Genomic DNA, 27,220 nt, shown 5'->3' with positions numbered 1-27,220 from the left:
TCCTTCTGCAGCCACTTTATCTGCTCTCAGAGCCCACATCAAGGCCTTGGACTGTCCTCCAAACAATGGGCTCTGGAATCCTACTCTCTTCTCTGCAAGAAATCAGGCAGTAATTTAGATAGCTGTATCTCTCTCTGTCTAGACACACAAGGCATGGCGGCGGTATCACTTGTTCAGACAATGCAGTGTTAATTGCCATTTGAGGGGCTGAGGGCTAAACAACAAACACTGAGCAGGGATGGGGAATTTTAATGTTGTTTAGGGAGATTCGGCTTGTGTTTGCTCTCTATTATGTCTGAGGTCTGGCACTAGTCGTCTCCATGGAAGGTAGAACCTTCAAGTGTTTGAAAGAAAAGGTCACAATGTACTCAAAGTGAGAAGAGAAAGAAAAAGAGGGAGCCACTGGAATCCACCTTCCACCATGAGGGGGTTTTTGGGATCAAATGTATCAGGACTAAAATCTCGCGGGTCAAGAGGCACCCACGCCATTCCAGCCCTTCACGCACAGAGCGCAACTAGTAAATAATGACTTCCTGAGAAAATGCAAAGCAAGATGTGTAACTTCCTTTCATTTCCCTTCTCATCTTTCATCTAGACTTGTAAAAAATCCCTGAAGACAACGTCCAACATCCCAAGGCGAGCAGCGTTTTTAGTCATAATTAGTTCGACACATTGGAGTGGCCCAAAACGGCTAAGAAATTACAGGACAGGAGGGGTTAAAATTGGTCCCTCTGAAGGGTTATTTTTGAGTCATGCTGCACAGGGTGGGTGATTGTAAGGTCCATTGCTTTACTGTAATCTTCTGCAAAGTGAGATCCCTTATGTGGTTAACCACCCACTACCGTCTGCTGCTACTCTTGACACAGACCAGTGGGTAGAACAGGAAAGGAAAGTCGTGGCCTCTAGGGAAAACTGTTTGTGCAGCTCATTTGAATTTTCTTAATCATATGCAGTGAAAAGAGAAAGACGGACAACCTTAATGGTGGTAGACAGGTAGGCAAAAGTGTTTACGGTAAAGCGAGGCAGTGAAGTGAAAGCGTGGGTAAGCGGCTCCTTAGAATAGACTGGTGCAAAACGTACAGGCGGAGACGATGTGCAAACAGGAATAGCTTAAAAAGGAAGTTACAGCTAAGAATAACAGGTCCTTAAAGCAGACAGCATGCCAGCATAGTCCCTACTCACGTATTCTTGGTTTCGTCTCATGGTTGCACAGCGAATCTTTTGCTAACAACGATAATCATTCATATGTTTTATACAAAGAAAGATCCACTTTTGTCAGTTTTAAGAGATCGTATGAGACATGACTGATTGACAATCAAATGTGTGAACATTGAGGAATTCAGGCACTTTAAGTTCAGGCACTTTAAGTTCAGGCACTTTAAAATCAGATATTTTAAAAGCGAGTTCTTTAACTATATGCACTTTATGACAGGCTCTGCCTCGAAAGCACTTATCTAAAAAAGTAGCACTTTAGGGTAAGTTTAACTACGTCAGTATTAATTGCCATTGTCTGTGTTTTGCTATATTGTTTTTTATACATTTGTAATGCTGCGTTTTTATTTTTTCTTCTTTTATGTGTGGGAATGGGAATTAGCCTTGTGCTAAATCCGACGTATTTACTGCAACCTTGTGTGAAGTATCATGAGATTATGTGTTCATTAATATGCACAGTCCCATCCAAATAAATAAGATAGATACACGGTGGGCCAAAATAGGCTCATATTTAGTAGGTATCCTCTTTTTTTAAAAAAAAGATTAATTTCTTATGGGATAAATTGCCTGGTGTGAAGGTGGGGGAATGTTAAAGGCTGCTTGCCATGATGTGTTTGGCATTTTCACACTTCCAGTACTGCTTCAGTATCCATTGCTCACAATCCCTGTGGAAAAATACAACAAAACCCCCCATAAAAATCGAAACTAAAATTGGAAGAAATAGCTTAACATTTCCACAATGTAAAGAAGGGATATGGAGCTCTGGTTTGGAATTATTGTTTGCATAAATTAGATCTAAAACATGAAACAACTGTAAGCCTACTTTAGGACCACCCTGTATAGTCTTGGAGTAAATCCAGATTTCCTTCTGTGATGTAACTTGTTGACCACATGTGGACAACCCTTCAAAACAGTACAACGACAACAACAAAAATCTGTGATCTCATGGGAAAATGAAAACAGGCACACCCATCTCACAGCGACGCTGGTAACATATCCACCTCTTTAGGAGGAAAGCAAGCCGAGCCAGGAAAACCTCGACACTGGAATTCTCCCACATGATGACAACAGACATGAAGGCTCCAGCTGTGAAAATGACAGAAAATGTGACAAGAGGCCAAAGTGTTTACTGCCTTTTTTCATTTCTGCTGTACTTGGAGAGTAATGTCATAAAGACAAAACATTATTCACACATTCATCCCTGTTCCTCACTCTGTGGGGCTGGTTTAACTGAAAGGTTGTGACCTACGTTGGTCAACAGCCAAAAAAAGGAAAGAAAGGCGTGTTGTGTTTGAGATGGTTGAAGACAGCCAGAACTGCTCAGTGTGTGGGAACCTTGAAATAGTTTTTATTACAGCCTAAAAGAACACGGGGGAGGGCATAGTTCTCTCAGCTTATGTCTGCCTGTTGTGGCTGAGATGTTTGGGATTTGGCTGTTAGATGAAAAGTATCAACATTTTACAAATGTAACAAATAGTTCCGCTGTTGTTAAGTCAGTGTGTAAACTTGATGGACATTCACATAAAAAAGGGTTGCTCTCTCCTCTGAACGATTGATATCCATCAGTCATAGCCTTGCACTAATAACTAGCTGGCATTGGAGTCCATCAATTTTTCCATTTCTATGTGTAAACACTCAGACCCATACTTAGCAATTACATTTAATTCAGTTCAAATCAGAGCATAAATCATATCAAGGCATATCAACAGCTCTCAATATTATAGAGTTCAGAGTACTGCCTTTAATTTTAGGTTCTCTAAATCAAACATCCACCCATCCATTATATACACACCGCTTAATCCTCATTAGAGTTGTGGGGGGGTGGAGCCTATCCCAGCTGACTTAGGGTGAAGGCGGGGGACACCCAGGACAGGTCTCCAGTCTTTCACAGGGCTAAATATAGAGACAACCAATCACACTTGCATTCACACCTACGGACATTTTAGAATCATCAATTAACCTGGACATGTTTGTGGACTGTGGGAGGAAGCCGGAGACCGTAGAAAACCCACGCATGCACAGGGAGAACATGTAAACGTCATACAGAAAGATGCTGGGAAAGACGGGACATAGGGGACTGTCTAGCTGCAAGGCAAAGGTGCTAACCACCAATCCACTGTGCAGCCCCCTAAATCAAACATACGAGCAAAATGTTTGCCAAAAACATTAGTTAGTTTACCTATGCATCCATCCATCCTCTTGGGTTGGGTCATGGTGGCGGCAGGCTAATAAGGGTCATTCCAGACATCCCTTTCTTCAGCAATACTTATTGTCTGCTGCCTGACTTGACATAATCCTAAAAGCCTTTCTCTTGTAAGATTTAAAAGCAAAAATATTTGAAAATACACACAAATATCTAAATTGAAGCAACTTGTCATTAGCAATTTTAGGAACCAAAAAGTATCTGTTCTTCATCTTTATGTTAGAATTATATTGCAGACAGAACTTTCCAGCAACAAACTCCACAAACTAGTTATCAGCTCACTGTGAATATGTTGTTTGACTCGGCGTCACCATCTGCTCAGCTGTGATATTTACTCCGCTACATGTGCTGCAGACAGTGCTGAAAGTCCGAGCCACTCTTCTTGACAAACTACGATGATGGTGTCACTAAATTATCCAAAACGTTTCTGCATTATGCTCTGTCAGAACAAGATTTGACACAAAACAGATAAAATATACTCGAGTCAGGCTCTGCTTAAGAGTCAAAGAGGACAAAATGACAGAAATGCTTTTCCCTTACCAACTGGTGAGAAACTGAACTTATACTTGGGCAGCATCAGTTGTTTTGCATGTAGCCATCAAATATTTAGCATTTTTGAAAATGAGATATTAAAAAGCCAACATGACAACAACTGCACAAGCTAATATTTAGCTAATATTTAGCTTATTTGGCTAGAATTTGAGCTGCAACTTTTATTTTTAACTGGCAAAACCAATGATTGGAATAAAGAAATAAGCAACAAGGAAGTTGTTAAAGAACTTCCAAGCACCTCCAAGTGATAAATCTGCCATGTGGTCATTGTAAACAGATGGGTGGTGGGATATCTAGTGAATGCTTGACTCTCACACTCTATACTGCACGTCCACTGTTTCTGAGTTATTACTGTACCTGCAATATATTACTCGCTACAGACACTGTAAGTGGACTTCATGCAAAACAATGTTGAGAACAGACTCTCTGTTTTGAGACAAAACAGCTCAGTGAGGAACATGCAGCACATGTTTTCTGCAGGAAATGGGTTTTCATGGGAAAAGCCCAAACATGATGGGTATAGAGGAAATACATCTGAGGGGAGAAAAACAGGAAACGTGATAACAGAGTGTGTTGGTTGATCCCTACACATTACGATTCACAGGTCAGGAGCGATACCTGTCATGTTACATGCTATTAGCTTATCTAACACTAGTTTAATGAAGATTATAAGGAATAGGCCTAGTTAAAAATTCTCTCAAATCTACACATGGGTTTATCATTTAACTTTGCCTATATGCATCTTTTTGTAAAATCAGTTTTATTTTTAAAATTATTATTTTCTATTTTATATATATCTGTATATACATATATATATATATAGTGTGTGTGTGTGTGTGTGTGTGTGTGTGTGTGTGTGTGTGTGTGTAATTTATTTTTGGCAATTTTTTTCTAATTTTATATATTCTTAATATATATATTTTGCTTAAAAAAATATTTTTTTCTTTATTTGGGTCTTACAGGGTTAAAGAAATCCTAAGGCATTCTTACAAAAGCAAAATGTCGGCTGCAGATTTGTTTGTGACTAAAATGTTTGTTTGCAAAAAAAAATAAAAATAAAAACAGTATCACAAATTTACCAATTTTGGCCACTAGAGGAAAGTTTCCAGCAACTTTCGCGCAATAATGAGCTCACCTGCACAGTTTGTAAAACGTCTAATAACTCTCTGGTCATAACTTTGCCATTAGTCACAAAGATGCCACTTTGTTTGCCAAATCCTGCCCTCCATGACCCCGGATGGACGAATAGTTTGAGAACTTTAGGAGTCTTAGCTTCACAGAAACACATAAATTATGAATGTTCAAACCTGCTGCAGAGAGCAAACCAAGCCAACTTGTAGCAAAAATAGGATTAAAAATCCCATGCCATGAGTTTTCCACAAAGTTAGCCAGAAGTCCACTGCAAGTTTGCCACAAATCTAGTTTGCAGATGAAACTTGAATCCAGAAACCTAAATTTTTTCTGTGGGTCCTTATTTTTGCAGAAGGAAGTACAAACTGGACACATCTGGAAACGAGTCTGACGTTTTCTTCCTCTTATGTAGACGGCTGCTGGCAAAAAGAATTCACACATCTTTATAATCACAAGTAAGAACATAAGTGTGATGTTTTGTGTTGTGCAAAACCCAACACCTGCTCCACCCAGAAACACTCAGGACGGCTGTGTCGAATCACATCTCTATTTTTGAGCCACTTGCCGCTACAACTTGCAAAAAGCACTTCCACCTCCGCAGCGTGCACATGCTTTTTGTTTTTGTTTTTGAACGGTGAAGGTGCAGGTTAGAGGACGCAATGCACAGCAGTTGATTTCCTAATTGTTGTTTCCAGCCATGTTATTAGCTTTAAAGCTCAGGAGATAATGCAGGAATGTATTGGTAAAGATGGTGACTTAAAAATGACCTCCTGATCTGCTCAGTCAGCCTGACTCATCCACACAGAATTTGTCCAACCTGTGTCTCTGTATCAGTATGTCATTATACCTTTTCCTTCGTGTGCTCTTCAGTCCAGCACGTGAAAGTGAAAACATTACGTATTTGCATCACAAGGAGGGCCCAGGCTGATAGAAATATGTGGTTAGAGGGAAACTGGAGCATGACCTGCAGCCTGTGGGCCTGGTCTGGCCTGCTGCTGCTGCACAGTGTACATATTTCACCCTCAGACGAAGTACTCTCCCCTTTTTTACTGGCACAAAGAGCAGCTAGAAGTCTGAACAAACAAATCCTCCCTTTGTTTTCCGTGGCCGGGTCGCTCTTTGCCTTTTCATTTCACAGGTGTTCCTGCCTTTGCACATTTCAGTTCGATATTTGTCGCTGCTATTGTCTCTGCTCACTGTGACACCAGTTTGTGGCTCAGTGGTAATTAGTGGAGCCTTTGTGGTACTGAAAGGTATGCGCACAAATGCGACAGTGCGTTTTTCTGTGTGCGTGCAGGCTGCTGTTTGTGTGGGGGCATTAAAGTTCCAAAGAAAGACTCAGACACTTGCTCTTCATACCTTTTGTCTGAGACCCTCTGTCCTACTTCTGGAGCGGAAATGTTTATCTGAAATCATTCAGGAGGGTTAAAAATGTGCAAAAGTGATGCACAAGAAAGTAACCCTTTCCCTGATCGCACCTTTTTACAAACTTGTGGTGCGAAAGTGTGTTTTCTACATTTCTCTTCCATTTAATACACTGTGTAGATTAGAAGTATTCATTGTCTAAAACCCACAAAATATGAAAACCGGGCCACCCTCAAACACTCTCTGCCACAGCTTCCTGAGGAAATACCCAGGCCACAGCTCAGACCAGAGGGCTTGCTGCTTCCTCACAGCACCAGCAGGGTTTATGGCCTTCGATAGCTGAAGAGAAAGAGGGAGTTCTTCTCGAGCAGAGACATTTAAATGCAATGCTGAGTGCATCACTTCTGTATTATATTCATGTTTCTGGCCTACAGAAATTTTGGGTAGTGAGAATCACTTCAATAATCCCTGCTAAACTGCTAAATATGTCAAAGTTGTAACATTTGACAAGAGTAGAGGGTAGAGGTTGGAGTCTTACAGTATCAGAGTGGATGATGTCACACGTTTTCAGGTTAGCAGAGAGAGGGGGGGGGGGGGGGGGGGGTTACGAAAAACCAAAATAGCATGAGAAAAACTCCTATGTAGTACAACTATTTACTCAGCAAACCTCAAATTTGACCCTTCTTCCTCTGCACTTGCTGAAAAAAGAAAAGTAGTTCTGTGTGACGTCATGTACTACTTCAAAAAGACACATAATTATACGGCAATCCGACAAGAAGGAGCTGCTGCTTCAAGGTCACCAGCCGATCTCCTTCGCTTGTACTTTGGTAAAAACATTTACTGTCTAGAAAAGTCAAGAATTAGTACCAAAAAAGCAACACGACAAAGGCCGTGTCCACCCAGGGCTGATGATTGAGCAGATCATTTCAGGTGGTTTGCCCTCTTACACCGTTTTCAAAATCCACTACATCACATGAAACAACAACCGCAGAGCAACAACCTACCAAAGTGAAAATATCAAGTATCAAGAACATTTGGTTTGTGTAGTAAGGCAGCGCTGCTTTTTTGTTTGTTTGTTTGTTTTTGTCGATTATTCATTTTAATCACAGTGCTCTCTTTGGTGCATACAAATGTTCTACCAATACAATTCCACCCATCACTATTATGAGGAAACACCGTTGCCATGTCCTGCACTTTGCACCAACCAAGACAACTGTGACTAGTTTAAAGGACTGCATACAAACCTGAGTGATTATTTTCCCCCGTAGCAGAATGATTGTCAGCCAAACCATTATGTGCTACAGAATGTGCCTCTGCGCCCATATGTAGATATTCCATTAACCCTCCTGTTGTTCTCATTTACGGGCACCAAAAAATATTGTTTCCTTGTCTGAAAAAAATCCAAAAACTTCAGCAAAAAAAATTCCCCAAATTTCTGAAAATTTGCAAAACCTTCAGGCAGAAAATTCCAATAATTCCTTAAAAATTTCCTGTAAAATATTTATTTCAAAAAATCCCCCAAATTTAGCAAGAAAATTCTTTAAAAATTTTGTAAAAACCTTACAAAAAAATCCTAAAAATATCTAAAGTGATTACATGTATATCAGTAAAACCTCTAATGTTTTCTTTAAGAACATTCACATAAAAATCAACCAAAATCCAGCGAAATTCGCTGGATTTTGGTTGATTTTTATGTGAATGTTCTTAAAGAAACATTTTTAACATTACTTCTTTCCACCAAAAACTTTTCAAAAAATTCCCAAAAATGTTGAAAATGTGGACATCAGAAGTTTCACTGTGAAAACAGATTTTTTTTTCCCCCCACATCTTCAAACTTTAAAATGGGTCAATTTTGACCCGCAGGGTTAAGATTGGTCTGACATCCTGAACAGCAGCACTAAAACCTTATTTAAAACTCACCTACAGTATCTTGTGTCATTCAGTGACTCTGATTTATGGATTTAATGATTCCTTTGACAAGCCGCAGTGCACAACATCAATTACTGAGCCGCTCATTTCCTACCACAGCCACCAAGTAATGTGACAGGGATATACAGTCATAGGAATTAAGTGGGTCAAATATTTGTAGCTTTCTAGGGAGCAAAATCTGCATGTGAGACAGGGTCTTGGGAGAATAATGACCTTCATACTTTGAAGAGAAGATTTCCTATCATGCCTCAGTACGTATCGCCTCGTCCTCTCCGAGAGAAGCTACATATGCCGTCCAGACGTTGAGGCTTTTTGTTGCTTTCGGGCCAAATACTTAAATCCTAACAACTCACACATATGGCAGCAGGGGCTCTGACTGTCTGAGCTGGCTGGAGGCAGGATCATCTCATTAAAACCGGCGGTATCCAAACAGAGCTGAAACCCAGCTCCCCATCCTTCCTGCTCCGCTCAATCATCTCCCTGCATAAGCTCTCTAATAAACCTCGCATTTAACCAAACCCAGCCCATCTGATCTTCAAACCTCGCTCAGCTCGAACACCGCAATGATCTGTTTATAGTGATTAAGGGCCGCATCTGCCGAGAACTGGTGAGAGAATCGTGCATAAACATGTGACTCACAGCGAGGACAGTGGGAAAGGGATTGCAGGATAATTGGCCTGAATTGATACAAGACGAGGACACTGGAGCCACTTCCAAAGAGCAGACAAAACGAGCACAGAATCTCCAAAAGGCTAATCATGATAATATTAACAGCAACCATGTGTTCAAATAAATTACCTTTCTCCAGCAATGACACAGCTCTCCATTCACATAGGACAGTTCATCATAATAAACAGTGAGGTAGGATCGGAAAGTCGTCTATTTCCGAGTAATATCAACAAAAAACGTAACTCTATATTCCTGCTCCGAGCTGTGGCTCATCTTTGTCAAAGTGTCCAGATGAGGTTGATTTTTGGGGGGAATTTGGCCTCTCTGGGAGGCGCGGTGCGTAAAGCTGTAAATGTTCTCAGGCAAGGCTACAGTTACTCGGCCCCAAGGGTCACACATTAGGCTGGAAAGAATATACCCCTTGTCTCCTGGTTTGGTTTTACAGTGGAATACCTCACATAACTTCACAGCCCACGGTAGCACAGCCACTGCATAAGTCAGCGGGGTGCTGGGGTCCCCTGGTCGCCATGTGCCGGGCCCCGTCACTATTTTACTGTCCACGGACACAGAACATGCATCACGTACAGCAACTGGGGTCCTACAACTGCTTCATGTCTATGTTGTATACCTAAATTACCGCCTGAAAGAATACATCACCAGAAAGTGACAAGCGCCGGAGCCAGACAGGTTTTATTGGGGTGACCAGGCTGAGGGCAGAGCTGATGCTGGGGTGGCACAATATCGCATTGATTTCACTGCAGCAACAAATAGTCATTTTTTTGTCTCTTGTTCATGAGTCGCTCACACAGACAAGACTGCAATGAAGAGGTACCTGAGATGTGAGCATTATAATAAGTGTTTTTATGTAACCCTGAATCAATTAAAATCATAAAAATGTAATTGCTGATAAAGCTCAGAGGATAATTACATGAGTAGTCTTAAGACACACAGGCCAAAAGTGTTCTTGCTCTGATCAGGACCTCAAGTTGAGACATCACATTGTCTGAGAAAAAAGCTATTTTCATTTATTAACTTTGGAATATACCCTTAGTATAATATAAATTTATCACAAAAATGACAGTTGATTTACTACCATAGCCAGCATCGACTGCAACAGCAGTGATGTAATTAATGGCACCGAGACTCGAGTTGTGTTCAAACGTGTTGTGAGCCAAGGAGCTCCCTACATAGTTCACCATATAGTGGTCCCTAGACAGTCAGTAGGGTGGATGCTTTCACTACTGAGTCCATACATCCTTTAGTTTTTTCTTCAGGCTGCAGGTTCTGGATCAGTCTTGCATTGTTCAGCACTTTGTGCCATTTGTAAGCAGGTTTAGGCTTTTCAGTCTTTAAATCTGTCAAAGAGGTTCAGCTAAATCCACAGCTAAACCTAAATCATACACAATCCAACAAATAAAGACATGGGTGCCAATGTAGCTCAACTGGTTGAGTGGGCAACCCATAAACAGGGGCTTATAGTCCCCGATGCAGCGACCTGGGTTTGATTCCAGCTCATGGCTCTTTGCTGCAGGTCTTCTCTCCATTTTCCTGTCTGCTTCATGGACTAACCTAGCTAATCAAGCCTAAAAAAAAAACTAGAAAAACATGTACAAACACATTCTTTACTTATATGTAAGAGAAACAGATGCATTTTTATACTGTCTATACACCTTGTCAAATGCATTGACGTGTAAATGACAGTAATATGAAATCTCTGAACTGCTACAAAATCAGCATAAAAGCATAAAAAGGACTTATAAAAGTCCTTTAACAGCAACATTTACAACTAAATGAATTCATTTGAACAGAGTCACTGTAATTAATGAATTTGCTCTCGGGGACAAAGTTTTGTGTAACAGCACTGATATGTAACCGAACTGAGAGCCATAGGGACCAAAACAAAGAGGACTTCTGTATCTCATTAGCTATGCTGCTAATAAGCATCCGCCTTTGTTTAACCTCCTGTAAAGCGTTGGTTTACAGAGTGTGGGTGAGGGCCCTGTGAGCCTGCTGCTCCTACATGCTGTATGTTTACTCAGTACTACAGTTTATACATAGAGATTACTTTGACGGATGAATTCTGCCGCTAGCTTATATCGAATTACTATAAAACAACATCACGGTTGTTAGGCTGTTGTTTTTATTTTGTCCAGTTGTTGGACAAGCCTATTAGAATGTGACCACCTCCAGAGATAGAATGGATCGTCAGCTGCATCTATATCCTCCTGAGAACTGAGGAAAAAACATATCTTTCAGTTTAACCCTTTTTGGGATTTCCTTCCCTTTTGGAGTTTAAACAACTCACAATTTAGAATTAGATTTTACAGCACGTCCACTGTAGTGGACAGCAGAATGAGAGAGAAAAAAAGCGACATTTTGAAATCAAAACAGGCTGACAAAAAAACAAGAATGTCAATCCATTTTCAAATGAAACTTTAAGAAAATAACATAAACTGAACATAAATTAAACTCAGCAGTCAGGAGGCCTGCATTTTGCTGCAGTCTCCATTTTGTTTCAGCATGAAGACAAAGTTTGACTCAATGCATCCAATCACATCAGATATGATTGGAAAGGCCAGGATGTCCTCTACTGAGCACGTCAGGATTTCGTACGGTAGCCCAAACGAGTCAACAGATATAGATCAAAAACAAATGTCCAGTACAGAGGGCATAGATGAATGGGCCGGGTCTCAGGAAGATATTTAACATGTACATCTTCTCAGAAACTGCAATAACTTGTGACATCAGTCCACATGTGTGTGAGTAAATGTGTGTTTTCAGTTGGGTGTTATGCAGATAGAAGAAGTTAAAAGGGGCAGAAGTGGGCACGTTGCTACAACAAAACCACTCTAGAGTATGATTTAAAGTGTGCAGCCTGCAGACAAGTTCAATAACTCACCTCTCACATTGTGACACATGGTGTAAGTATACAGTACGTGTGATCGTGTGAGCATGCACACTTTATGATTGTGTGTGTGTGTGTGTGTGTGTGTGTGTACTTGTTTCTGCTATACAGGTGGGGACTTTGACCTGACTATTTGCTATAAAGGTGGGGACTTGTCTTACGGTGGGGACCTAAAATGAGGTCCCCACGGGTGGCAACACCGTTTTCTTGGCCATATTGTTGTTAATAAAAAATGTAAAAGTGCAAAAACGTTTGTTTAGGGTTAGGCATTGATTTGGTGATGGTTAAGGTTAGGGTTAGGGTAAGGGTTAGGAGTTAGATATGAATGGGAGTCAATGGTAAGTCCCCACCGGTATAGAAAAACAAACATGTGTGTGTGTGTGTGTGTGTGTGTGTGTGTGTGTGTGTGTGTGTGTGTGTGCGAACTCCGGACTAAGCTGGTTTTAATAGGTTCCAGAGGTTGGACATGTGTCAGCCAATAAAAACACAAGAACCTACAAAACGTTGAGCAATTCAGTTCCTGTATTAATGGGTTTATCATTGTTACAAGGGCCGCAGACGGTCGACCTGTTCTGCTGGTTGTGTGCGTGTGCCACTCGATTGTACTACAGTACTACTTTCACACACATTTACAGTGCAAGCCACAGGAAATAACATAGGAAGCGGAGAGTCAGTCAAACGTACGTTGCCACAAATGACCTTGGATCCAAAACCCTGCAACCAGACTGGATGAGGCCCATCTATAGCCCAGTAATTAAAATCCACCCATGTCTCCTCCTTATTACAGTTATTAGGCTGATGAAACGCAACTCGCATGTTTCAAAGTAACGTGCCGAAGCACAAAAAAATCCAACCGAAGTGGCTCACGATGTTCCAGTGTTTCCTTTCTTTCTCTTCTTTTTCTTGACAGACTGAAATGAAAGCAGAGAGGGAATAACAATACTTTTAGTTTCAGTTAAGTACAGGATCAGTGAATCGTACCCGGCGTGGCCTCTGTGATGGTCTGGGTGAGCCAAACGGCCTGCTGGTTTCCCCTGCACGGGCCCACACCACACTCACAGATCTCCCTCGTAATGAAGGGTTTCTGCTCGGCTTTTTATGGAACCGCTATGGAACAATGTACAGATTATATTTACAAAGAAAATGTGTCTCAAATATAAGCAGAGACAGGGACGATGGGAGGAAGTCAGACTTTATGGTGAATGGATATCGTCTTGTTGTTGTGCTTGGCAAGTCAAATATTTTCCATAGAACTGTCGTGCAGCAATAAAAATTGTTTATGTGCCTGCAGCTAGATATGCTCCGTAATAATCCTGCCATACATACAGCAATAAATAATGATTTGACTAGCTTTCATCGCAGCTTTAGTGAACAGACGCCAAGTAAACAGATATAATGTAATGCAATCACTAAAGGATATTAAAGCATGTTATTGTGGCTCACAGTATCTGTATTTATTTACATTGTACAGCTTTGAGAAATCCCAAACTTCAATGTAAATGGACACAGGAACTTATTTCATTACAGTATCAGGCATATGAAGCCAAGTTTAATACAAACTGAAGGAAGAGCCACTCCAACACAAGCAAACTATAGTCTAAACCAGTAACAGTGTCTCCATCAGCTGTCACAGTAAGATCATTTTTGCTGTTGCTCATTTCTATTCTCACATGGCACAGCTGTAGTGATAACAGTGGTAAGGTTCATGTGATGGAAATATCATCATTTGTGTAATGCAAATCATAAGGCACCCTTTAGCAGCCCAAAACTTGTGTCCACACATCAACTATGCTACAATGGCAGTTAAAATGAATGCAGGCAGTACTGAGTATGAAGTCGCTTCATGTCTTTGGTGCAGCTCTCTGGTCGTGCGTCCACAAGGAAGTGTAATCAAGGCTTCATGCTACTTCCTAGTCTGATACATGTAGATGTCCATGGAGGAGTCTGCGAGGACTTTCACTGGCAAATGACAAAGTTTATGTCATGCAGGCCCTTAAATACTCTAGTAAACGATCTACAAATTGGCCACCAAGTAACTGTGGTTAAATCTAAGCTCAACTGTCACTGGCTGATTTAATCACATATAGCGAAAAAGCTAATGAGGCTAATGTTAACTCCACAAGTTGATTGAACATATAATAAGGAAAAGTGCTATTTTGTTCTAACATAATCCAACTTGACTTGTATGTTTGTTAAAAATATCAATAAGAATCTTTTCAGTTTCAGCTTTTAAGATGAGGACCAACTGATGCAAACATGTCTTACATATTGTTTACTAGTTCAGCTGCTAGGCTATGACTTGACAATTGCTGATCTTTTAGCTTCATAAATCATCCTTAACAACGCCTTACATGAAATTAGACATGAAAAAAATCACACAAACTTCATGAATTTTAGGGTTTGTTCAGTTACTTAGAAATTTTATCCATTTATAGAACAGCTAAACAGACCTTGGGGTAAACATGTTTTTCATTTTCCTCAATTATTTGTTATCTTACTGAACATTACTGATTAATTCTTGTTTCCTCGTTCTTTAAAGTAATTTAATGCACTAATGTGAGAAGAAATAATCACTCGTTCGAGAACTGCTCCAAACCTGTAAAAGATCTTGTGCCAAGGAGCCGCTAACAGACAAAGCATTGTTTTACGGGGCTGAAAGCCAAAACGGTTGGAAACCACCGAGTTCCTGAGAAAAAATGAGGCATAAATAAGTTTAATCTACCCAATGTGATCAGGCCTCTCGCCTTATCAGGCTCCTCGCATTTTGCTCCATTTTTCATAGGAAGTCGGCCTCGTGAGTCTGGCCTGTGAAACTTCCAGCTTTATTTTCATTGGAGGTGAAACACTTATACAATAGTCGGGAGAAAAGCAATGTGTGCGAGGCGATTGGCCGGTGCATGCTGAAAGGTAGGAGCTATTGAATAAGGACAAAGGAGTGTTGTAATGGGGTATTTTTAACCATCATGCTAAGTACCCTAAAGTCACCTTTACATCATTCGCTGTGGCATTGACAGACTCCATTTCTGCGTTCTGTCTGGCTGATATCTGTGACATTTCCTGAATACGTATTAGATTGGCTATTGTATTACTAATCTGCCCCCACCTGTTTGCTGCCTAGTTTCCTTTATACACAGCCACGCAGGCTCTCATTCACTGACTAACACCCTGGTGGAAGTAATTCATTGCTTTGTGCTGGGAAAAGCACTAAATAAAGCCCAGCAGATGTGGCTTCAGAGTTCTAATAAACAACACAACCCACTACAGAGACGTGCAGAACATCTATGGTAAGATAAATCCTGTGTTAGGTCTTTACTGAATTAGTTACCAGAAATGCTGGCAAAGACTAAGGATACATCCCGGAGAAGGATGCTGAAATTTCCCAAACATCGTCATGCAACAAACAGAGCTGCTGATGACTTTCTTCTCTGTTCATCATGCCCACCCGCCCACACTGTGGAAGTGTAGAGAGCTCTTCCGAGAATCTGACCCCTGACAGAGAGCGCTGGTGGGCTGCTGGCTCGTCTGCAATTGAAGAACTTTTGAATAAATCTCACAGAAACTGGTTACTAATTCTCATGACTCACCCGACCATGCAGCCCGTCATGCATCCCACTCCCGCCCACACCCACCCTCTCCCCTCTTTCCACCCTTTCCCCCCGATGTGGGAATGCTCTTTTTCCTCTTTCTTCCATTCTGTCCTCCAAGATGAACTCATCCCAAACCGCTGCTAGAAGAACAAAACAAGCTTTCATGAAACTGCCCCTTCACATCTCACCCCCTGAGCGGGTAATATGGAAAAAAACATACATATGTAGTAAGGCATGAGCCGGTCAGTGACCCGCCTCTGTGAGGGATATTGTCACCGTGGAAACTTTTCCAATGTCAACCATTCAGGAATTAGGAAAAGTTTTCCGAGGGACCGTTGTGTATTTTTCTAGTTTGCAACCGAAACAGGTTCATGTCGTCATCAGAACTGGATTTTAAAAAGCGTCAATTCTTACAGAGAAAGCCTATTAGCAAAGAATGCCTCTTTATCAGTGCTGACCCTGTGACTTCCTGAGGCTTATCAGAGAATGTAGGACAGCAAACGGCGAAAGGGTGCAGGGTTAAATGTTAAAATGTGGGAATGTGGAGACCGACTGTAGAGAAAGTCTGAAAAACAGCGTGAAATGAAACAAAGCCTTCATGGTTTTGGAGTGCAGCTATCACCACTGATAAATGTTTTAGCTTAGTATTTTGCTTGTTGATTTAGGAATATCCACAGTAAACCAAAAAAAAAACATTCATTAAGGTGATTTTGTGGCAATTTTTAGACCCTGAGTCTAAATAAAATCCCAACTTTGTGAATTTTTTATACACAAGTCTGCCAACTTGTGACCAGACCTGAGAGTGAGATTTGGTTTGTGTGGGATGCTGACGGGGGGTGTGGAGGTCCTCCCCCAGAAAATTTAGAAAATGATTGATCCTATTTCCTGCATTCTGATGTATTTAAGAGCATTTAGCCTGTTAAAATCTTATTATAGAGATAACATTAAGGGATAATTAAAAAACACTGAGCTAAATTTAAAAAAAAAGAAGCAGATAAAAAACAGAGCAAGGGCAGGCAGTATTAAAAATTATTCTTTATGTAAAATATGAATGAAAGTTCTGTGGCTGGACGAGCACAACACATTTCAGTATTTTCCATAAATATATGCATAATTGAAATAACTCCAGCAACCACTTTGTAACATTTTTCTTGGTGGATTTTAATGCACTCAACAGCTGAAAGCTTAAAAAAGAGAAGGTTGCAGCAGGAAACGTCAACCACTCGAGTCCTCCATGGCACTTGAGTTTAGTGAGTAAGGTAAGAGCAGAAAGGGAGCTGCCACTCGGATGCCGTTCTTCCACCCAGAGAGAACCTCTTTCGGTTGTCGCTGCTACACATACTGCCCTCGTTGAGGTTTTAGGTGGCATATTCCTTTTAACCAGCCTCTCAGGTCTCTTTGAGGATTTTGGATGGAATACTCGGTTAAACCAACATTTTAGGTGCATGTCCAGGGATTTTTGGTGGAATGTTCCTTTAAGGTGGAATGTGAAGACCTTGTAGGTGGAATACTTCCTGAAACCAACCTTTTAGGGCAACATTCAAAGATTTAAGGTGCAATATTCCTTTAAACCAACCTAAATTTCATGTTTTGATCATTATCAAGTGAGAAACCTCAATCCAGACTCATAATGATGTTTGAGATTTATGCTGCTGTTATTTGTTTAGTCCAGACTAAATGACAGAAATCCACAACTGTAATTTTATTTCAGGACTCGGTTATTAAATGTCAAAACAATCCATGTGACTCTAAAAACTCAACAGCTTTACAAACTCTAAGATTAAACTCTCCACAAGGATCCAAAAGAAGTTGGACTTCTACATGAGAGCTGCAATTATTCATCTACTTCCTAAATAGTTTGGTCAATAAAAAAGACAAAAGCTAATATTTTCAGCTGAACTAAAGACAGACTTTGTGATTTTTCTGCTCACATGTGTTGTTGTAAACTTACTCTTTCAAATAAACAGCCTCCTAACCCCCTTGAAACCGGCGTTGCTCCTGTTTTTGTGTTGTTCCTCAGCGACCCTAGACAGCCGGTTGTAATGTTTTTTGGGCAACACACCATACTATGACGTTTTTATAGTGAAGGTTCTACTATGGAACCAGTTTGACATGTTCAGGCGTTCTATGCGTGAAAACTCAGAGATTCCAGGTATCAGAAGGTGGTTTTCAACTTTCTTTGTTAACTTTCTGCTTCAACTTTAAACTAAATTTCCTTCACTAAGCCAGCCCTCTGGACTTCCAGTAAGCTGTGTTCCTATTGGCTGTCCAGGTGGCTGCTTGGTGTTATCAGGAACACCTGAGCAGCTCAGTGTCTTCCTTTATTTGGCTGAGGTCAAACATTTCCTCTGCTTCTCTTCACTGAACTGGGTTCTGCTCTGTTGCTTTAGTTTGACCTGTAATTGGCATTATATAAATAAAATTGAATTTAAATTGTATGTATCTTATAATGTTGGAGGAATTCAGCCATATATGTTGGAAAACACATTTTCTTTGTCCATTAATCTGTTGATTGTTTTCTCCAGTAACTCATTTCTTGTTTTGGTATATAAAATGTCAAACCCAAATATATTCAGTTTACTGTCATAAAAACAAAAAAGATTTACATTCATGATGCAGGAATCAGGCAGTTTTTCACTTTTTAATCTTAGTTTAGTCAGAAAGATAGTTGATCACGTGTGAATTGTTGCAGCTTGTGAGCCGTAAAAGGTCTTAATCTTTGGGGCCGAGTGTCAGAAAACATTTAGAAACCAACATCAACAAAACACTCAAAGATTTGAACATCATTAAAGGGAAATCCAACTTTTGCGTGACAATGTCTAATTAAAGGACATTTATTTCCAATGTAAATGTGTGATATTCATCCTCTGGAGCTTCTCTTCACATCGTCTCCCACCTGGACTGGTTTGGTCGGGAACATGTGCAACAAACGTGAAAAAACTACACTTTAACATCAATGAACGACGCTGAAGTTTAATCTCTACATAAATGAGACTGAGTCTGGATGTGCTGCTCTGTCATTGACTCCTAAGTTTAGGGAAAGTTCAAGCTAAAGAGGACAGTTCAGATCAGGCTTGAGAATGAGCCGATTCTGAACAAACATCTCAGACTTTCTGAGCTTCAGCACCTCTAGCAAGATATTTTAACAACAAGCAACTCCAGAGATCCAGAAGTTGGAGAGAGTTAGCTTTAGCTGAGCCAAAGAACATGTGGGACGCTAACCTAGCAAACATTTCAGACTTTTCTCTGTGAATTCTGAGAAATAATTTCCTATTTAATGACAGAGCTACACATCTGAATCCGATGATTATTAGTGAGACATTTGGAGGAGATATTCATTTGCAGTAAATGAAAATATTTACAATCTTGGAGTTAAACTTAGAAGAACACAAACTCTAACAGAAAACTTTGTTGATACGTTTTTGTTTTGTTTACAGATGTTAAGTTAAAGGAGTTTTATTACTGACGTATAACCAATCAAATCACTCCAGAAGACAGAGCGACCACAGCTAGATAAAGATTCAGAGCCAAAGTAGCACCATTTTTAAATGTATTCATTACCGTAAATCAGTAAAAAATAAAATACTAATAATCAGTAAATCAGTCAGCCCACAATTACTACAATTCTACAATGGATGTCTCTTTCCTCTGACTTATTTGTACAATATACGATGTATATGATGGTGTTCTTTCATCCCAAAGGCTAACTATGATGTTTTCTCAGAGACATACCATAATACTCTGTTTGTTCTGGCCCCGGGCCTCTGCTCTCCTCCTCTGTTGTTTTCTGGATTGTACTCAGCTGCATGCCTTCATCCACTCGGCCTCCGTTGACTCGTACCGCCTGCCGTCTCTGGAGCTGAAGCTGGATTGGATCAGATCAAAGTACCGTGCAATCATGATGCCAGCTGCCTCTCAAAATGCTCCTTCATCTGGCAGCACTTCTTCTGAGGGGAAGCTGAGCTTCAGCAGAACTTTGGAGATGTGTTCCAGTGGTTGGAGATAGAGAGGGACCTTTGAGTTGTTCAGAAAGGAAAACAGGAACCCATTAGTAGTTTTAGTTTAGGGTGCTACTGCAGTGTGTTTTGGGGTTTTAAGAGGTGAACAGGAAGATGATCTTTGATGATCTTTGTATTGATGATCTTTAACTTTGTTCCTGGTTGGAATGCCCGTCAATGTCAACATGAAGTTCACTTTTAGTTCTGTTTATGTATTTTTATTTTACTAACACCCATTTGCTTTTAACCACCTCACATGTTGTGTTGTTGTAAACTTACTCTTTCAAATAAATACTCGTCTAACCCTCTGGAAACCAGCGTTTGGACTGTTTTTGTGTTCCTCCTCACCAACTTCAGACAGCGGGACAGAACGTTTTGTGGACCAAAGACTAAACTCTGATGTTTTTGGACGATCATTTCTGTCTGTAAATGAAACAGTTTTAGAGAACTGGCAGTTTAAAGATGTTTTCTGGACCAAAGGCCATACTATGACGTTTGTTGGATGACACGTTATACTATAGGCTTTTTAATTGACATGTTACTGTGACTTTTTTTGTTTTAGTTTTTTTTACTGTTGTTTTTTAGAAACATATAAGAATTTGAACAGTTTTTTTAAAAAAAACATACTATACTTTTACTTGTGCAATGAAATATTATTCTATAGCATTTTTAGACCACATATAATACTCTGATGTTTTCTTGAATGACATACTATTTTGACAATATACTGCACTATGACATTTTTGAACCACATATCATACCTGACAATTTTTGGCAACATCCTATCATTTTCCACTTTTTGAACCACATAATAATCTATGGGGTTTTTTTTGCCAACATGCTATACTATAAACTACAGGCCATACTGTTATTCTTCGGCCTCGTATTGACCATTACTTCCTAAGAGGAAGGGCAAATCAGTTGAGGGAAGCCAAGTGGCAGGACATTCACCACAGTCCACAGGGTATCAGAACCCCAGATGAAGCTCAAACAAGCACAGATCCACCAACAGACATGAGGCCTGAGCCCATCCAGCCACAGACAGCAGTGGAAGATGAACGGGCAAAAGCCCTCAATCTTCTGTGGCCTAAATCCTGCCAGAAAAAGGAGTGGTAAACCACTGACACAGACCTCGTCCTCCTCCGAGAAGGTCTGAAAAGGTGTGTGGAAAGAAAGCTGGACATGATTGGAGAGGTCATCTACAGCTGCAGCTACAAGCTGCAGAAATAACACTGGTGTCTATGGAGTGTACGGGGAATGTCTGCAAATTGCAAAATCGCTGCAACAGTGAAGAGACACAAATATTCAATAACTTCACTCTGATACATTGTAGTGTCACCAAAATCACTGCAGCCTTACACTGGCTCCTGTTGACACCAGTGTTATTCCTGCAACTTGAAAGACAGCTACTTTTGATAAAACTGGGCTTGTAGCTTATTTTCTAACTTACAACGTTGGGAAAGAGGCATCGTTTATGTTTTAACAACCTAAATCTAATGAGTTACTGATGCCAGAAGTCCGAATCTGTGAATATCTTTCCAACTTTACTGAGCTGTGGCCGTGGTGGGTGTACTTTATTTTCATTTCTGAAAGGTGGCAACCCAATCTACGACTCTAACAGCTATTTATACTAGTACTGCTGCTTGTACTTTTAGTATTACTACTACTGCTTGTACAGCTATACTACAGCTACTATTAATCGTCTGGTATTTGGTTGTTAAGCTGGTAGCTCATGTTAGTGTTTTGCTAGTGGCTAACGAGTTAGTACGGACAGTCACGCACAGAGAAACGGCCATAGTCTTCTTACCGCAAAGGTACAAAGCTGCTCGTCTTCTCCTCCAGCATTAGCGAACGTCTTCAAAGCTTCTTCAAATCCAAACAAATTCCATTAAAAAGATCAAACTAACTTCACTGGTGCATTCAGTTGCAGTCGGACAACGAAGTTGTGTTCAGGAGTGTTGGAAATCGGAGTATAAGTAATGTAAATTTCCAATGAAAATTTTGGGGGGGCACACAGGGTGCCCAATCAGATCACGGGGGGACCACTGCCCAGCCCCTGCCCCCACAGAAAATCCGCCACTGCCAGAGCAGCGCTACACACAGGCTTTGGTGCATCACTCAGCGACAGCCAACCTGACAGCTGCACAATGACTGTTGAGCGTGTAGGACGGAAAATGCGGACCGGATTTTCACAAATCTGGCGCTCTCTGGAGTAAAAATGTGAACTGGATTTCCTCAAAGGTTACATATTCCCATAACAGCAAAGTGTAACTTTTTTTGCCTGTGTGATATTTGGAGTGTGACGTGAGAGCATGTAAAGGGACTGAGTTGCGTGTGTCTCATGGCCAAAGCGTGAGAGTTGGCAGCCCTGTATTAGAGACTGAAGTCTATGTTGCACTTATTGGTCCCTCCCTATTTGGTCAGGTTTAGACACCAACACTACTCGATTACAAAAAAGACCAGATGGTGGTATAGTTAAACCACACTCTTTAGCAACATTAATCACATGTACATGGTAAACTTCAGCTTGCATGAGAAAACTGCTGTGTTTGACCTTTTGGAAGTGAACCCAGGCTCAATATCTTGACACAGTTACTGTCCAAAGTATTATCAAGGTCATGTAGTCACAATAAAAGCGGCAGCCAGTGCAGACTCCAAGTAACTGTGTTCCTCCAAGAGATGATCGGACAGAGAAAATGCAATGATTCTGTTTCCAGTCATTAAGCTAAGATAACAGGCATCTGGCTGCAGCCTGAGAGTGAATCAATCTTCTCATCTAAATCTAGCAAGAGGAGAGATAAGTCTTTTTTTTAAATTCAACTACTAATAATTTAATGTACAGATAGGAGACTGTTACTGATATTCTCATGATGTCCAAACTATTCCTTCAAAGCTCCCAAAGGACTAAAAGTCATCACAAACAGAACAAAAGACAAGTCATTGTGTTCTGTCTGCCAGTGAATGTGAGTCAAGCAGTTGAAAGTCACATCAGAGAACCAGCAGCTTTCTGGTTAATGAGGGAGAACACTTGGTTTCAACAACGCTGCCTGAGTGATCTTCCTTTAATCATAAATACAAAGTTGATTCTCCATGCAGGACTAGCAGGCTTAGTGGTCAACCTAAAAGCCAGCTCCACATAGCTCATAGGATTCAGTTTCACTGATCCCATTGTGGATTTTAATAAACACTGCTGCAAGTGAGCTGAAACAAAGTCACGAATGAGCAGAAAATGACTAAACAATCATTTAGCCGCAGAATGGAAACTGCACGGAGCTCAAACAGAGCAAAGTGCCAGCTCCAGGGTGAGAACTGGTGAAGGTTTACATAGGAAATGAGGATGTTTGTGTTTGCATATAGACACAACTTGACATTCACATATGCTCCGTTTATGTCTAATCAAAATGGTCCCGAATGGCAGCCTCTTTTGTGTGTTTATTTATACCACAAAATCCCCACTGACAGCTGCAACTTCAACCAACAAAGCTTTTTCCATCTCCTAAGTCAAATATGTACTTGGGAATAATTTTTTAAAAACAGCAACTTTCTTTAAATCAAGGAAATAAACTAGTGCATGTTACTGAGCAGAGCTCTCCATAAAGTCTGTCTGGCTTCAACACAAAAGAAAAACTTCAAGTGTGTTCTCCTTGTAAAAGCATGAGGCCTGGATCAGAGCAGAACATCATTAGATGGTCAGCTCTGGTGAAAGAATTTACACATTCCACAGACACCCACAACATAAAGCACACTGTATGTAAATGTCACTTTTTACTACAGTCGGAGGCCAGTTTTAAAGATTTGCATCTGTTTGCATGCAACTGAATTAGAAGCAGAAGAAATGGCCAAGCAAATCTGTGTTGTGCCTGTGGTTGGGTTTGAGTTTAGGGATTTTGCTCTGAACTTGCATGCTTTGACTGTGAGGCATTAAGAAGAAGAAAAGAAGAGACAGCGAGCATGCAGATAGACAGAGCAGCTGGAGGTAGCAGACAGAAATACACCAGACAACATGGGAGCAGTGGAAAAGAAACATGTCCAACAATTACATATGTTCTTCCCATTTCCCCTTATTAGGAGCTCAAAGAAAGGTCGCTCCCCAGTACAGCTGCACATGAAACAGAGTGGCAGCGTGGCTGGACTTTGACAAAGGAAGGCTATTTGTAGGATTCCCATAAATTTCTGGCAGCAACTACAGCACTGGACATTACGTTTGAGTTTATATAGTTCCTGTGTTTTTCTCTTTTACTTGCTGTTGTACTTTTTCCTTTCATTCCAGCTTCCCTGTCATTAACACACAGGAGGAGCAACAACATGGCCTCAGCTTAACCTTTACTGTCAGGAAAGACCTCTAACGCAGTTCTTTCCACATGCCAACTCTTCTGTGACAACTAATTTTGACCATTTGCTTTCTTGATATGTCTGATGTTGGTTGCTAGTTATGTAGCTGCAGCAGCTAGTTAGCTTAGCCTAGCATTTGTCAGTGGAACCACATAGTTTACATCGATCAATGGGCAATCAATAGGCAACCCCTAAGAGTTTCGGTCTACTTGAAATAAATTTAAATAACAGCATTTAGTCTCATGATTTAATAGCGACGCCTCATACATCCTAATTTGCAGCCTTTGTTATGTGCTTTATATTTTCTGTACAGGTTTGTAAGTGGGAAGAAAACAAGAAGATACCCTTAAATGTCAAAATGTAGACCAGAGGAGGGGTCTGGTGTACAAAGCAGCTAACAAAATAGCTGACTTTAAAGCACACCTCTACTCTACAGTCAGCTCAGAGCGTATTAGTTGATTGTGCCACTTAGAGAGGTGTGACTAGTTTCTATTGTGTTTGCGGAATGACATTATGCCGAGTGGCTGCGTATGCTGCATGAGGTGAGAATCTTATTTTGAGGTGTGATCATGCACCATATGGCCCACTCGGAACCTTACGAGCAGAGAAACACAACAGGTTTCAGTGTGTGTGATAAAAGGCTTTTAGGAGATGTGTTTAAGAAAGTGTGTGAACTCAACCGGTTTCACTTAAAGCAGCTGTAGAAGCGCATGAGAAAGAAAAAGTCAGCCAGCCAGACACTTCAAGATTATTTACTCCAAACATATCATCAGTCACAAAGCACCAGCAGCCAGACAAGTGAAGTAGACAACACACAAACAGCAGTAAATCTAAAGAGGGCTATCATGACAAAAGCCTGACTTCCTTTCTGCAAGAGCATTAACGTCACAGGAAAATTCACCTTGAGCATGTTGGACTATGAGCAGAAACCCCTTCTGCCCCCTCAGGCAGCAAGACGACAGGGTGGGTCTGGACTGGTCACTTTGTGCTAAAAGCTTGCTTGTGGCCTGAGGCAGGAAGCAGTGATGGAGCAGCTCCCTACTGTGGGAAAAAAAAGAAGGCGGAGCCAAGAGTCTTGCTGTCATGTCTTTGTGTGTTAACTAATCAGAGGCAGCACACTGAGCATCCCTGCGGGGGGTTAACTGCCCCTGAGCCGACAGGGATCACAAGCACTTCGAACCTGGTTATCACCGGGATGGGCTTTAGGAAGCAGGAGAGAGATGAGTCAGGGGGGACCTCATCCAGACACCAACTGGAAATCACTTAAAGTGGTCGAAACTCTGACCTCAGATTAGCAGGTGGGTTGAGAGGAGCCCAAAAATAGGAGCAATCCAGTTGAGAACAGGACTATTTACAGAGTCTACAATCAGGAAAGAAAAGAAAGACCACCAGGAAAGAAACAAAGTATCTCGATGAAAAAACATCTGTGAAAATCTCTCATTAGCGCTGGGTGTGGAAATGAGTAAGACGCCAATTATGCGTGCTGAGTGTTGGTTGCACGTCACTGGAGTCACTGCCTCACTCTTCCATGTGTCAGATCCGAACAGTGACTTCATCTGTGTTTTTCTCAAGGATATCCCTCTCCTTTCTAGGCACAATGAGGCAGCATCCTGTTTGGAGAAAGGTCCAGTCCAGTCCTTCACTCAGCCTCCCTCGACTTACGCAATTTCCCTGCCCTCCTGCTGGAGTCCCCGCTGTGAAATGCCATGAAACTTTACAGAAAACGATCAAGGTTCCATGAAAACAGCTCGGAAATATCTCTACTATGACAGATTGTGAATTAATAGAAATGAATAACTCAAAGGGAATCATGGGATTTGTTGGGTTTGTCTCTATGATACAATAAAGTGCATTATAAGTAGAACTGAATTGAATATAGGTGATAGTGTCATTTTTTTTCTACTGAAAGTTACCCTTGGTCTTATATTCAGCCAGATGTCAAGGTGACATTACTCAAAATGAAAATTAAGAGCTTTCACTTTCACTAGGAGGCATAAGCAGCACACTTTGGGACGCTGACCTGTGAAACAGTCCTTTCTATATGAAGTAATTTGCACATTATTTCCCCTATAGATTAATTGTTTCGTCTACAAACTGTCAAAGCTAGTAAAAAAATTCTCATCTCAGGTTTTATCCAATTAACAATCTGAAAGCCGAAGATTTTTTAAGCCAAAGAAGAAGTAGTAATTTCACTTTTTTTTACATGAATAGAAATACCAAAAAATCTTTTTTTCTCACAATTATTATTATTATATTAAGAAACACAACAATAAACCAAGCCTGTTTGCTGTAAATCTGCTCAGAAACAATAGTTTCTGTCATCTGGAATCAACAAATCATTTCAGGAAATGCTCATGAATAGCAGTTCATCTAGTGGAGACAGAATGTTTTTCGCTGTGATCAGTATCTCTCCAGCTGTGTTTGCTGTGTGTGATAGTGCATTTGATGAGATACAGAGGGTGAATACATGCAGTTAGTCTCAGTCTGGGAAAACATCACCATCCAAATTCCTTTAGCCAGTCTCCTGACACAAATCCAAAGCAATGTATGAGCATGACATTGCAAAAACAACCAAAACTGACTTCAGTATTGTAGCAGATGTCTTGTGTTCAGTAGTTAAACTTTGAAATATAAAGTATTTGTTTCACTGAATTTAATTTTTTAATGACTCAGAAGTCATTTAAGAGCTTTAAGTAGCTGCTTTGTTAATTTATTTTATGGAAAAATGTATCAGACAAATAATCATTCACAGCAAATTCATGTTCAGATGTTAAAACATGCCTGGAAGGGATCATCAAAAAAGAAAAAGAGCCTATAAATTGCATGTTTGCCCAGGAAAAAAAAAAAAGTTTTGATGTGTGAGCTGAAAGATAATTACAGATGAAGCCAATCTGAGTTATTTTCTGAAATCTGGGGTTTCTGGACTGAGAAACAGACCCAGCTGCAGCACTCTCACAAATGACTGTTTTTCTACTGACAAATTAACTTGTGGGTTTCTGAGGGTAGCCTTCAGTGTGATGTTTCTCTTTTATTAACTGTGGGAAAGAGAGAGAGAGAGGTTAGGCAAGAGAAAGGGAGATATATTTCCACATGATATGACAAACCTGAAGAGCAGCTTGGAGTCATAACTATACTTCATGTAGCATTCTGAATACAAATGGACTTACTGGATAGACGCACTTGGCAGCTTTGTACAGGAGCCTCAAGCAAACTGATTAGGTGAAATCTCACTTTCTTCCTCCTCTGCGTTGCAAACAGAAACACATAATCTGTCATCAAGCTCCAATTTATCCTGAGGGCAAATCAGAAAGAGTTTTAAAAAAAAGAAGAAGAAAGA

General features: G+C 40.6%; 1 long non-coding RNA gene across 1 annotated transcript; it reads right to left on the bottom strand.

Moving 5' to 3' along the window:
- Positions 1 to 18,181: 18,181 nt before the first annotated feature.
- On the bottom strand, positions 18,182 to 27,175 carry LOC127531505 (uncharacterized). Its single transcript, XR_007938596.1, has 2 exons — positions 27,051 to 27,175; positions 18,182 to 26,918 (listed from the first exon to the last, which is right to left on the bottom strand). It is a non-coding gene; the product is annotated as an uncharacterized LOC127531505 (long non-coding RNA).
- Between the last annotated feature and the right edge of the window lie 45 nt (positions 27,176 to 27,220).

This window comes from Acanthochromis polyacanthus, chromosome 21 (assembly GCF_021347895.1).
Source record: "Acanthochromis polyacanthus isolate Apoly-LR-REF ecotype Palm Island chromosome 21, KAUST_Apoly_ChrSc, whole genome shotgun sequence".
NCBI lineage: Eukaryota > Metazoa > Chordata > Actinopteri > Pomacentridae > Acanthochromis > Acanthochromis polyacanthus.
The sequence above is the reverse complement of the archived record's forward strand: the minus strand, read 5'-3'. Positions and strand labels throughout refer to the sequence as shown.